Below are 12,800 nucleotides of genomic sequence, written 5' to 3'. Positions count from 1 at the left end.
CCTTATCTTGCCATTAGTGTCCTGTCTGACTACAAGAGATGGCCTCTTCAGGTACCATATCTTCATTGCTTGGAGTCTCAACTAAAGTCACCACCATAGACTGCTTGTAGCCTCCCAAATCTCAGATCTTTAGAATATCCTAGAGATTCCCCCCACTCCCACCAGCCACCAATTTACATTCATACATTCCTCAGGGATTCCTGAGGAGATGAATTTTTTTGTATTTATATACTTTAGTATGTCTTATAAATACTGGCTAAAGTGGTGGATGCTTTTAATCACAGCACTGCCAAATTCAATGCAGGACAGTGCAGATTTTAAGCCTGGGGTACATGTGTTCCAGAGCACTGTAAGCTATAAGCAAAATGAGATTCATCTTGAGAATACCAATGCAAAGGATGTCACTCAATGATAAATAGAATGCATGTTTAATAATCACTATGCCCTGGGTTTAATCATAGTACCACAAAAACAAGCAAAAAATTAGAGCAGAATTGCTGTACACATGTATCTGCTCACCTAAGGCTGTTGTAGAGCCCCACTGAGCATCACCGCAGTTTAAATGATCAGGAGACCAAATTCAAGATTAGCTTTTTCTAGAAAGAAAAACCATTCCAAGAAAGAGTGAAGAATTCATTTCCTGGTTCTTTCAAGTTTTCATCTGCACCTTGAGTGAGTGGAACCAAGATCTCACTCTCCACCCACTCCATCCACACTCAAAGGCAGCTTGACCCCCAGGAGTTCTGGCACACCCAGAATCTCAGGTGAAGCCCAAACCCCTGTCCCAATACCTGGCATAACTGGGACTCACCAAGACCCAGGGGATGCAGGAGCTTCTGAGTAGCAAGAGGCACACATTCCTTCTGGTTTGCACCTGTTCCCAGAAGCAGACTCTGGACTCTGGTTCTCTGCCCACACCCAGAGGAAGCTTGGCACCCAGGAGGTCTGACCTAGGATCATGGGCTAACAGAATCATAGGATCAGAAAGACAGCTGAATCCTCAGGATTTCTGACACAACCAAGATCTCAGGATCACAGGGTCACAGCAAGGCAACTTAGCACTGCAAATAACCAGATGGTAAAAAGCAAGAACAAGTCCCCACCTGTCCTTCCTGCTGGGGCAGACTCTTGCCAACTCTGCCACAGTGAAGACACCATTTCCTGATATATCCTAGAGAAGCAACTGCACTTGGGCATTTGGTAAGAACCCCCTCCCACCTCTGGAGTCCTAGAGCTGCTGCTGGAGGTCCGGTGGAACTCCCTACCCAGCAACCACCAAAACCCCTGCCTTCCAAAATACCACTCCCCTTTCATTCCTTCTGCCCTTTTCCCCGCCTGTCCTTTCTGCTGGGCAGACTCTTGTCAACTCTGCCACAGTGAAGATACATTCTATAGAACCAGTTACACTGAGGGCATTTGGAGGGTGGAGAGGCCTGGGAGCTCAGTGTGCCATATCCAGGCTGAGCAGGGAGATAGCTAACCTCCCAGGACTGTAGAGGGGCCTAAAAGCCCAGAGCTGATCCTGGGACATAGAGCTACATACACAAACACCACCACAGGAAAGCTGGTCTCCCAGGAGTGCCTACATACCTGTGTGCACAAAGAGAATGGGAATCCAAGGAGTACAGATACACAGGCTTGTAGGACAGATAAGCCACAGTCAGAGACATCAAGACCAGCTAACTCCAGAGATAACCAGATGACAAAAGGCAAATGCAAGAAGATTACAAACAGAAACCAAGGCAACATGGGACAATCCAAACGCAGTTTTCCCACTACAGCAAATCCTGGATACCCCAAAACACCAGAAACACAAGATCTTGATTTAAAATCACATCTCATGATGCTGATAGAGGACTTCAAGAAAGATATAAATAACTCCATTAAAGAAATATAGGAGAACATTGGTCAAGAGGTAGAAGTCCTTTAAGAGGAAACAAAAATTTCTTAAAGAAAAACAGGAGACCATGGGTCAACAGGTAGAAGCCATTAAAGAGGAAACATGAAAATCCCTTAAAGAATTCCAGGAAAACACGTATAAGTGAAGTAATTAAACAAAACCATACAGAATCTAAAAAATGGAAGTAGAAACAATAAAGAAATCACAAAGAAAGACAACTCTGGAGATAGAAGACCTTGGAAAAAATCAGGAGTCATAGATGCAAACAGCAACAACAGAATACAAGAAATAGAAGTAAGAATCTCAGGTGCTGAAGATACCATAGAAAACATTGACTCAACAGTCAAAGAAAATGCAAAATGCAAAAAGCTTGTAACCCAAAACATCCAGGAAATCCAGGACACAATGAGAAGACCAAACCTAAATTATACATATAGAAGAGAATGAAGATTTACAACTTAAAGGGCCAGTAAATATCTTCAACAAAAATTATTGAAGAAAACTACCCTAACCTAAAGAAAGAGATGTCCATGAACATACAAGAAGCCTACAGAATTCCAAACGGACTGGATCAGAACAGAAACTCCTCCCTACACATAATAATCAAGACATCAACTTCACTAAACAAAGAAAGAATATTAAAAGCAGTAAGGGAAAAAGGTCAAGTAACATATAAAGGCAAACCTATCATAATTACACCAGACTTCTCAACAGAAACTATGAAAGCTAGAAGATCCTGGGCAAATATATTACAGACCCGAAGAGAACATAAATGTCATCCCAGGCTACTATACCCAGCAAAACTTTCCATTACCATAGATGGAGAAAATAAGACATTCCATGACAAAACCAATTTTACACAATATCTTCAAACAAACCCAGATCTACAAAGGATAAGAGGTGGAAAATAGCAACACAAGGAGGGAAACTACACCCTAGAAAAAGCAATAAAGTAATCTTTCAACAAACCCAAAAGAAGATAGCCACACAAAGAGAACTCCACTTTTAACAATGAAAATAACAGGAAGTAACAATCACTTTTCCTTAATATCTCTTAACATCAATTGACTCAATCTCCCCTCTCAAAAAAAAAGACCAACAGACTAAATACATAAACAGGACCAAAGATTTTGCTGTATATAAGAAACCCAAAAAAAAAAAAAAAAAAAAAGAAACCCACCTCAGTGACAAAGACAGTCATTACCTGAGTACCTGAGTCAAAGGTTGGAGAACAATTTCCAAGCAAATGGTCCCAAGAAAAAAGCTGGAATGGCCATACTTATATTGGATAAAATCTACTTTCAACCAAAAGTTGTCAAAAGAAATAAGGAGGGACACTTCATATTGGTCAAAGGAAAAATCTACCAAGACAAACTCTCAATTCTGAGCATCTATGCTTCAAACCCAAGGGCACCCACATTCATAAAAGAAACTTTACTAAAGCTCAAAGCACACATTGCATTCCATACAATAATAGTGGGAGACTTCAACACCCCACTGTCAGCAATGGATAAATCATGGAAACACAAACTAAACAGAGACAAAGTGAAAGTAAGAGAAGTTATGGACCAAATGGACCTAACAAATATTTATAGAACATTGCATCCTAAAGCAAAAAAAAATGTACCTTCTTCTCAGCACCTCATGGTACCTTCTCCAAAACTGACCATATAATTGGTCACAAAACAGGCCTCAACAGATACAGGAATACTAAAATAATTCCATGCACCATAGTCAGATTACCATGGTTTAAGGCTGGTCTTAAGTTCAAACATAAACAACTGAAAACACACATACAGATGGATGTTGAACAATGCTCTACTCAATATAGCTTGGTCAAGGAAGAAATAAAGAAATTAAAGACTTTTTAGAATTTAATGAAAATGAGGACACATCATACCAAAACTTATGGGACACAATGAAAGCAGTGCTAAGAGGAAAACTCATAGCTCTAAGTGCCTCCAAAAAGAAAATGGAGAGAGCTTACACTAGCAGCTTAACAAACACACCTAAAAGCTCTAGAACAAAAAGAAGCAAATGCACCCAAGAGGAGTAGGTGACAGGAAATAATCAAACTCAGGGCGGAAATCTAACAAATAGAAACAAAAACAACTACATAAAGTATCAACAAAACCAGTAGCTGGTTCTTTGAGAAAATCAACATGAAAAATAAACCCTTAGCCAGACTAACCAGAGGGCTCAGAGGCACTACCCAAATTAATAAAATCAGAAATGAAAATGGAGACATTGCAACAGAAACTGTAGAAATTCAAAAAAATCAGATGCAACTACAAGAGCTTATACTCAACAAAATTGGAAAATCTGAACAAAGTGGACAATTTTCTAGACACATATCTGATGCCAATGTTAAAACGGGATAAGATAAACCTTCGGAATAGTCCCATAAATCCTGAGGAAATAGAAGCAATCATTAATAATCTCCCAACCAAAAAAAAAAAAAAAAAAAAAAAAAAAAAAAAAAAAAAAAGCCCAGGAGATTTTCAAAGAAGACTTAATACCAATACTCTTCAAACTATTCCAAAAAACAGAAACACAAGGAACACTACCCATTTCATTCTATGATGCCACAATAACACTTATACCTAAACCGAACAAAGACCAAACAAGGAAAGAAAACTTCAGACCAATTTCCCTTATGGACATTGATGCAAAAATACTAAAAAAATTCTGGCCAGCTGAATCCGAAAATGCATCAAAACAAAAATTCATCACAATCAAGAGGCTTCATCCCAGGGACGCAGGCATGGTTCAATGTATGGAAGTCCATCAACATAATCCACTATATAAACATATTCCAGGAAAAAAACCTCATGATCATTTTATTAGATACTGAGAATGCATTTGAATACCCATTCATGATAAAAGTCTCAGAAAGATCAGGAATTCACCCTTTCTCCTGATCCTTTCTGCTGAGGCAGACTGCTAGCTGGTCAGCTCCCCTGAAGAGACCTGAGCCATCCCAGAGGATTTGCTGTGCTCAGAGGGGTTGGTAAAAACAGCTCCCCCCACACCCGTGCACCCCTGCCCACTTGAAGTCCCAGAGCTTGGATCCCAGCAGACTCTGGACCCATCAACCCCCAGGAACCCCACCCACTGAATACCATTCCTCTTCCACCCAGTCCTTTCTGCTGTGGCAGACTGCTAACCAATGCTCTCCTGAAGACCCCATATCCTGAACCATTCCAGAAGACAGAAGACATGCAGCACTCACCACAGCCTAAGGCATCCCAGGAGATTTGCTTTGCACATGGCAACTGAGCCATTGATGACTAACTTGTCTGCTCCCCTGAAGACATCACAGCTTGAAGGAATCCCAGGAGCTCCTCTGTACACAGGGCAATGTGGTAACAGACAACAGAGTCTGAAGGCTTCCCTGGGCTCTGCAACATGCAAGGCAACTGCCTCAACAGACTGAAAGCCTTCCTGGAGTTCTGCTGCACACAAAGAAACAGAAACCACAGTCTGCAAGCTTCCCTGGAGAACATCTTCACACTGGAGAGCAGCTTGAGTGCTCCTCTGAAGATCTAACAGTCTGAAGGCCTCCCAGGAGATCTACTGCAGCCAGGGTAACAGATCAGCAGCTTCTCTGGCCCTCTGAAGAGCCCCCAGTTGGAAAGCCCCACAGGTAGTCTGCTATATCCAGGGCCTCAGGCCTATGAGGAGACCTAAAGCAACACAGGGACAAAAGAGGCAGACTCCAGACAGAGTTATCCAGACCAGCAAACACCAGGGAAACCATATGACAAGAGGTAAGCACAAGAAGCTGACCTAAAAATTCTATTTCATGGAGATAATAGAGCCCTTAAATGAGGGCATAAACAACTCACTTAAAGAAATACAGGAAAACACAGGTAAATAGGTAGAAACCCTTAAAGATGAAACAAATAAATTCATTAAAGAAATACAGAAAAACAAAATCAGACAGGTGAAGGAATTGAATAAAGTGGTCCAAGACCTAAAAGTAGAAGTAGAAACAATAAAACAATAAAGAAAACACAAATGGAGGCAAATCTGGAAATGGAATACCTAGGAAAGAGGATAAATTATAGATGTAAGTATCACCAACAGAATACAAGACAGAATCTCAGGTGTAGAAGATACCATAGAAGATATTGACTTAACTGTCAAAGAAAATTCAAAATGTAAAGATCTCCTAACCCAAAACATCCAGGAAATTCAGGACACAATGAAAAGATAAATCTGTCAAGTGTGACATGCCATGTCTGTGCTTCAACTCCTCAGGTTCCTGCTGCAGCTGAAAATGGGCTGAGGATGAAGACAGTGAATGAAGACTTGCCACCAATCTTCTCCAGTTCTGCTTTCTGCAACAAAATCCCTTGTCTTTAGAGCTGGAGAGCTGAAAACAACAACAGCAACAAGAAACCAAACCTCTGAACTTACTCTAAAGTTTAAGTTTATCAGTCTCTCTAGCCCTGCAGTCTTCTTTCCTGACCTGACATGGGTAGACATTGTGTTGCCAGCCTACAGATCTGTATAAGTTGGAGAAAGTACCTTATCAGGTTTTATTTTACTGATGTTATAGAATCAGAGTCTTAATGTAATATGCTCTTATTTTAGGTTTCAGTAAAAATACTTGGAATAAGTGACAATTTACATATTAAATACAAGTATTTTTAAAATCACAAAAAAAGGAAAGAAAACACCAAATCTAAGAATAATTGAAATACAGGAGAACAAAGATTCCAAGTTCAAAGGACCTGAAAATGTCATCAACAAAATAATAGAAGAAAACGTTCCCAACCTAAAGAAAGAGATAGCCATAAAGGTACAAGAAGCCTATAAAACACCAAATAAATGGAACTAAAAAAGAAAATCCTCAGGTAGGGAGCAGAAACCAGCAATGTATCCGATCCCTCACAACACATACCCCATTTGCAGCTTGAAACCCCAGGTATTCAGATAATATCCAGCTTCACAGGTGAGATCTTAAATCCTGCCCAGAGACCCAGGATACCAGAACCTCTGAAATTTGGAGAAATAGATTCCACCCAGACAGATACCATGATACCTTCTGGCTTCCACCTGTGCTCTCCAGGAGCAGAGACCTGATTCCACAGAGCACACATGCCAGTGGCAGCTTGACTCACCATCTCAACTGCCAACGATAACAAGGCCACAGCAAAGACAGGCTCCAGTAAGAGACAGGAAGGCCAGATAACACCAAAGACAACCCACAAGCAAGAGGCGAATGTATGAACATAAGCAACAGAAACCAATTTGAATTGGCAACATCAGAACCCAATTCTCCCACCACAGCAAGTCCTGGATACCCAAACACCCCCTTAAAACAAGATTCAGATCTAAACTCTTATTACATGAAGATGATATGAAGATGATAGAAGACTTTAAGAAGGGCATAAATAATTCCCTTAAAGAAATGCAGAAGAATACAAGTAAACATGTAGAAGCCTTTAAAGAGGAAACACATAAATCCCTTAAAGAAATGCAGGAGAATGCAATCCGACAGGTGAAGGAATTGAACAAAACTATCCAGGATCTAAAAATTGAAGTAGAATCATTAAAGAAAACACAAAGGGAGACAGTCCTGGAGATGGAAAACCTAGGAAAGAGAACAGGAGTCACAGATGCAAACATCACCAAGAGAATACAAGAGATGAAAGAGAGAATCTCAGCTGCAGAAGATATAAGACATAGACACAACATTCAAGGAAAATAAAAAAGTGAAAAGCTATTATCTCAAAACATTCAAGAAATCCAAAACACAATGAAAAGACAAAATCTGAGAATAATATAGAAGAGGGGGAAGATTCCCAACTCAAAGGGCCAGCAAACATCTTCAACAAAATCATAGAAAACTCTCCTATCCTAAAGAAAGAAATGCCCACAAACATACAAGAAGCCTACAGAACACCAAACAAATGGGACCAGAAAAGAAATTCTTCTCATAATATAATAATTAAAACACCAAATGCACAGAACTAAGAAAGAATATTGAAAGCAGTGAGGGGAAAAAGTCAAGTAACATGTAAAGGCAGACCTATCAGAAGTACACCAGACTTCTTACCAGGAACAATGAAAGCTAGAAGATCTTGGTCAGATGTCACACAGGCTTTAAGAGATCAAAAGTACCAGCCCAGGCTACCATGCCCAGCAAAACTCACAATCACCATAGGTGGTAAAATCAAAGTTTCCCAAAACAAAACCAAATTTAAATAATATATGTCTACTAATCCAGCCCTACAGAAGATAATAGAAGGAAAAGTCCAACACAAGGAAGAAAACTACACCAAAGAAAAAGCAAGAAATTAATCTTTTCACAACAAACCCAAAAGAAGAGAAACACTAACAATAAAAATAACAGAAAGCAAAGATTATTGGTCCCTAATATATCTGAGCATCAATGGACTCAATTCCCCCAATAAAAAGACAAAGGCTAACAGACTGGATATGTAAACAGGATCTAGCATTATGTTGCATACAGGAAACACACCTCAGAGTCAAAGACACACATTCCCTCAAAGTAAAAGGATGGGAAAAATTCCAAGGAAATGGTCCCAAGAAACAGTCTTGAGTGGCCATACTAATATCCAACAAAATAGACTTTCAACCAAAAGTTATCAAAAAAGATGGGGGAAAGTGACTACATATTTACCAAAGGAAAAATCTGCCAGGATGAATTATCAATTCTGAATGTCTGTGCCCCAAATATAAGGGCACCCACATTTATAAAATAAATGCTATTGAAGCTCAAAACACACATTGAACCTCAGACAAAGATAGTCAACTCTCACCAATGGACAGATTATGAAAACAGAAATTAAACAAAGACAAAGTGAAACTAAATGACGTTATGAACCAAATGGATTTAACAGATATCTATAGACCATTTCACCTTAAAACAAAAGAATATACCTTCTTCTCAACACCTCATGGTACCTTCTCCAAAACTGACCGTATACTGAGACACAAAACAAACCTCAACAAATATAAGGACCTTGAATTAATCCCATGTATTCTATCATACCACCACAAATTAAGGCTGGTCTTCAGTAGCAACAAAAACAACAAAAGGCCACATATGCATGGAAGCTGAACAACACTCTACTCAATAATAACTTGCTCAAAGTTTTCTGAGAAATCACCAAACTGATTTCCAGAATGGTTGTACCAGCTGGCAATTCCAACAGCAGCGGAGGAGTCTTCTTTTTTCTCCACAGCCTCTCCAGCACCTGCTGTCTATTGAGTTTTTGATCTTAGCCATTCTGACTGGTGTGAAGTGAAACCTCAGGGTTGTTTTGATTTACATTTCCCTGATGACTAAGGATATTGAACATTTCTTTAGGTGTGGGAGACCAAACTTGGAAACCAGACTTTCAACAGCTCTCACCTTGAGAATCCACTGACCTTTTGGTTTACAGCTGAACCACACTCTTCTTCACACAAGGCTGATCTTGAGAATCAACTGATCCTTATCTTGGCTGAACACCTGGGGTTGCCTAGGCAGAACCAGCATTCCAGAAAAACTGCTAGATGTTTCAAGCTGCAGTCAGCATCCGCCCCAGATGACCTTCCCTCTTTCTGTGCCTTTAGCATCCCCCCTCAGCCCTCCCTACTTCCTCTCATGGTGTGTTCATAACCAGGCATTCTGCCTTCAGTAAACAGGCCTTGACAAGACACCCTTTTTGCTTGGTCTCACTCTCTTTTCCTGCCCATTTCTCTTTCAAGCTTGGTCCCCCTTGACTCCCCGAATAACTAGGTCCCACAGAACGGGATAAGTGGTGCCTCAACGTGGGGCTTGAGGTACGGACCTTCGCCAGACAGAAACCACCCCAGGAGAAGGCCGCCAAGGTAAAGAAGCCATTTGGAGGAAGCGCTCTCACCGCTCATGAGAGAAAGCAGTCCTCAGTAAGTTGACATTTTCTTTCCCAAAAGAAATGGGCCATTAATTGTCTAAAGAAGCGGTCTTGATTAGAGACCTGAAAGCTTCTCTCAGGAAAAGGGGAGTTAGAGTTAAAAAGAAAGATATGGCAAAAAGTAGGTCAAGAATTAAATGAAAAATTGACCAGGCAGGGCCTTAGTGCTGTCCCTACAACTGTTTTCTCTTACTGGAGACTCATTCATGATGTAGTAGAAGTGAGGATCCTGATAAACAGCAGCTTTTGTCGGTCGCTGAATATTGTCTCTGCCCTTTGTCTTCGGCAACTTCAATGACCTCTCTTTCCTCTAAAAAGAAGTCTTCAAAACCTTCCTTGGTCATTATAGACATGTCTAAGGCTCTGCCACCCACTCCCTTGGCTTCTCTTTATCCTCCTTTCCCGATGGGCCCATCCCCTTCTGATATGCCATTAATTAATCCAGTCTTTAAGAGACCCCGTGGAGGAAGCCAACTTGGAGGAGAAAGCTGCCAGCAGAAGAGCCCCCGAAAAAAAATTTCTTCTCTCCACTAAATGATAGCTGCAGAGAGCAAGTAGCCCTCTTTTTTTTTTCTTTTTTTTTTTAAATTTTTTTATTCGATATAATTTATTTACATTTCAAATGATTTCCCCTTTTCTAGGCCCCCACTCCCCGAAAGTCCCATAAGCCCCCTTCTCTTCCCCTGTCCTCCCACCCACCCCTTCCCACTTCCCCGTTCTGGTTTTGTTGAATACTGCTTCACTGAGTCTTTCCAGAACCAGGGGCCACTCCTCCTTTCTTCTTGTATCTCATTTGATGTGTGGATTATGTTTTGGGTATTCCAGTTTCCTAGGTTAATATCCACTTATTAGTGAGTGCATACCATGATTCACCTTTTGAGTCTGGGTTACCTCACTTAGTATGATGTTCTCTAGCTCCATCCATTTGCCTAAGAATTTCATGAATTCATTGTTTCTAATGGCTGAATAGTACTCCATTGTGTATATATACCACATTTTTTGCATCCACTCTTCTGTTGAGGGATACCTGGGTTCTTTCCAGCATCTGGCAATTATAAATAGGGCTTCTATGAACATAGTAGAGCATGTATCCTTATTACATGGTGGGGAATCCTCTGGGTATATGCCCAGGAGTGGTATAGCAGGATCTTCTGGAAGTGAGGTGCCCAGTTTTCGGAGGAACCGCCAGATTGCTTTCCAGAGTGGTTGTACCAATTTGCAACCCCACCAGCAGTGGAGGAGTGTTCCTCTTTCTCCACACCCTCTCCAACACCTGCTGTCTCCTGAATTTGTCAAAGGGATACAAATTGAAAAGGAAGAAGTCAAACTATCATTATTTGCAGACGACATGATCGTCTACCTAAGTGGCCCAAAAAACTCCACTAGAGAGCTCCTACAGCTGATAAACAACTTCAGCAAAGTGGCAGGTTATAAAATCAACACAAGCAAATCAGTGGCCTTCCTATACTCAAAGGATAAGCAGGCTGAGAAAGAAATTAGGGAAATGACCCCCTTCACAATAGCCACAAACAGTATAAAGTATCTTGGGGTGACTCTTACCAAACATGTGAAAGATCTGTATGACAAGAACTTCAAGACTCTGAAGAAGGAAATGGAAGAAGACCTCAAAAAATGGGAAAACCTCCCATGCTCATGGATTGGTAGAATCAATATAGTTAAAATGGCCATTTTGCCTAAAGCAATATACAGATTCAATGCAATACCCATCAAAATCCCAACTCAATTCTTCACAGAGTTAGAAAAAGCAATTATCAAATTCATCTGGAACAACAAAAAACCCAGGATAGCTAAAACTATTCTCAGCAACAAAAGGAAATCTGGGGGAATCAGTATCCCTGACCTCAAGCAATACTACAGAGCAATAGTGTTAAAAACTGCATGGTATTGGTACAGTGACAGGCAGGAGGATCAATGGAACAGGATTGAAGATCCAGAAATGAACCCACACACCTATGGCCACTTGATCCTCGACAAAGAGGCTAAAAACATCCAATGGAAAAAAGATAGCCTTTTCAACAAATGGTGCTGGTTCAACTGGAGGGCAGCATGCAGAAGAATGCGAATTGATCCATTCTTGTCTCCTTGTACTAAGCTCAAATCCAAATGGATCAAGGACCTCCACATAAAGCCAGACACTCTGAAGCTAATAGAAAAGAAACTGGGGAAGACCCTTGAGGACATCGGTACAGGGAGAAAGTTTCTGAACAGAACACCAATAGCGTATGCTCTAAGAGCAAGAATTGACAAATGGGACCTCATAAAATTACAAAGTTTCTGTAAGGCAAAGGACACCATCAAGAGGACAAATCGGCAACCAACACATTGGGAAAAGATCTTCACCAATCCTACATCAGATAGAGGGCTAATATCCAATATATATAAAGAACTCAAGAAGTTAGACTCCAGAAAACCAAACAACCCTATTAAAAATGGGGTACAGAGTTAAACAAAGAATTCTCACCTGAAGAACTTCGGATGGCGGAGAAGCATCTTAAAAAATGCTCAACTTCATTAGTCATTAGGGAAATGCAAATCAAAACAACCCTGAGATTTCATCTTACACCAGTCAGAATGGCAAGTAGCCCTCTTAAAGGAGCTACAAGACTTAGAGGGACAAACAGTCACTCTAACTTCAAGATTTATTTCAAAGACAAATGCCTAGGAAAAAGCCAGAACCAAAACAAGCCCCTTGACTTTAAAATTTTAGAAAAATTAAAGTCCGCAGTCACAGTCTATGGGTGGACTGCTCCCTTCACTTTGGCACTTAGAATCTTCCACTGAGGGCTGGCTGACACTTGAGGAATTTATCCAGCTGGCCTGAGCTGAGCTCTCTGAGGGAGAAAATGTTCTTTGGAAGTCAGAGGCTGCTGAGGTGGCCAGAGAAATCAGAAGTAAAAACTGCTCATGGGCAGAATGAAAGTCCTGGACTGCAAAGAAATTCCTGGGCTCTCCTTCCTCCCACT

This window comes from Apodemus sylvaticus, chromosome 1 (assembly GCF_947179515.1).
Source record: "Apodemus sylvaticus chromosome 1, mApoSyl1.1, whole genome shotgun sequence".
Lineage (NCBI taxonomy): Eukaryota > Metazoa > Chordata > Mammalia > Rodentia > Muridae > Apodemus > Apodemus sylvaticus.
Note: the sequence above shows the minus strand (reverse complement) of the source record.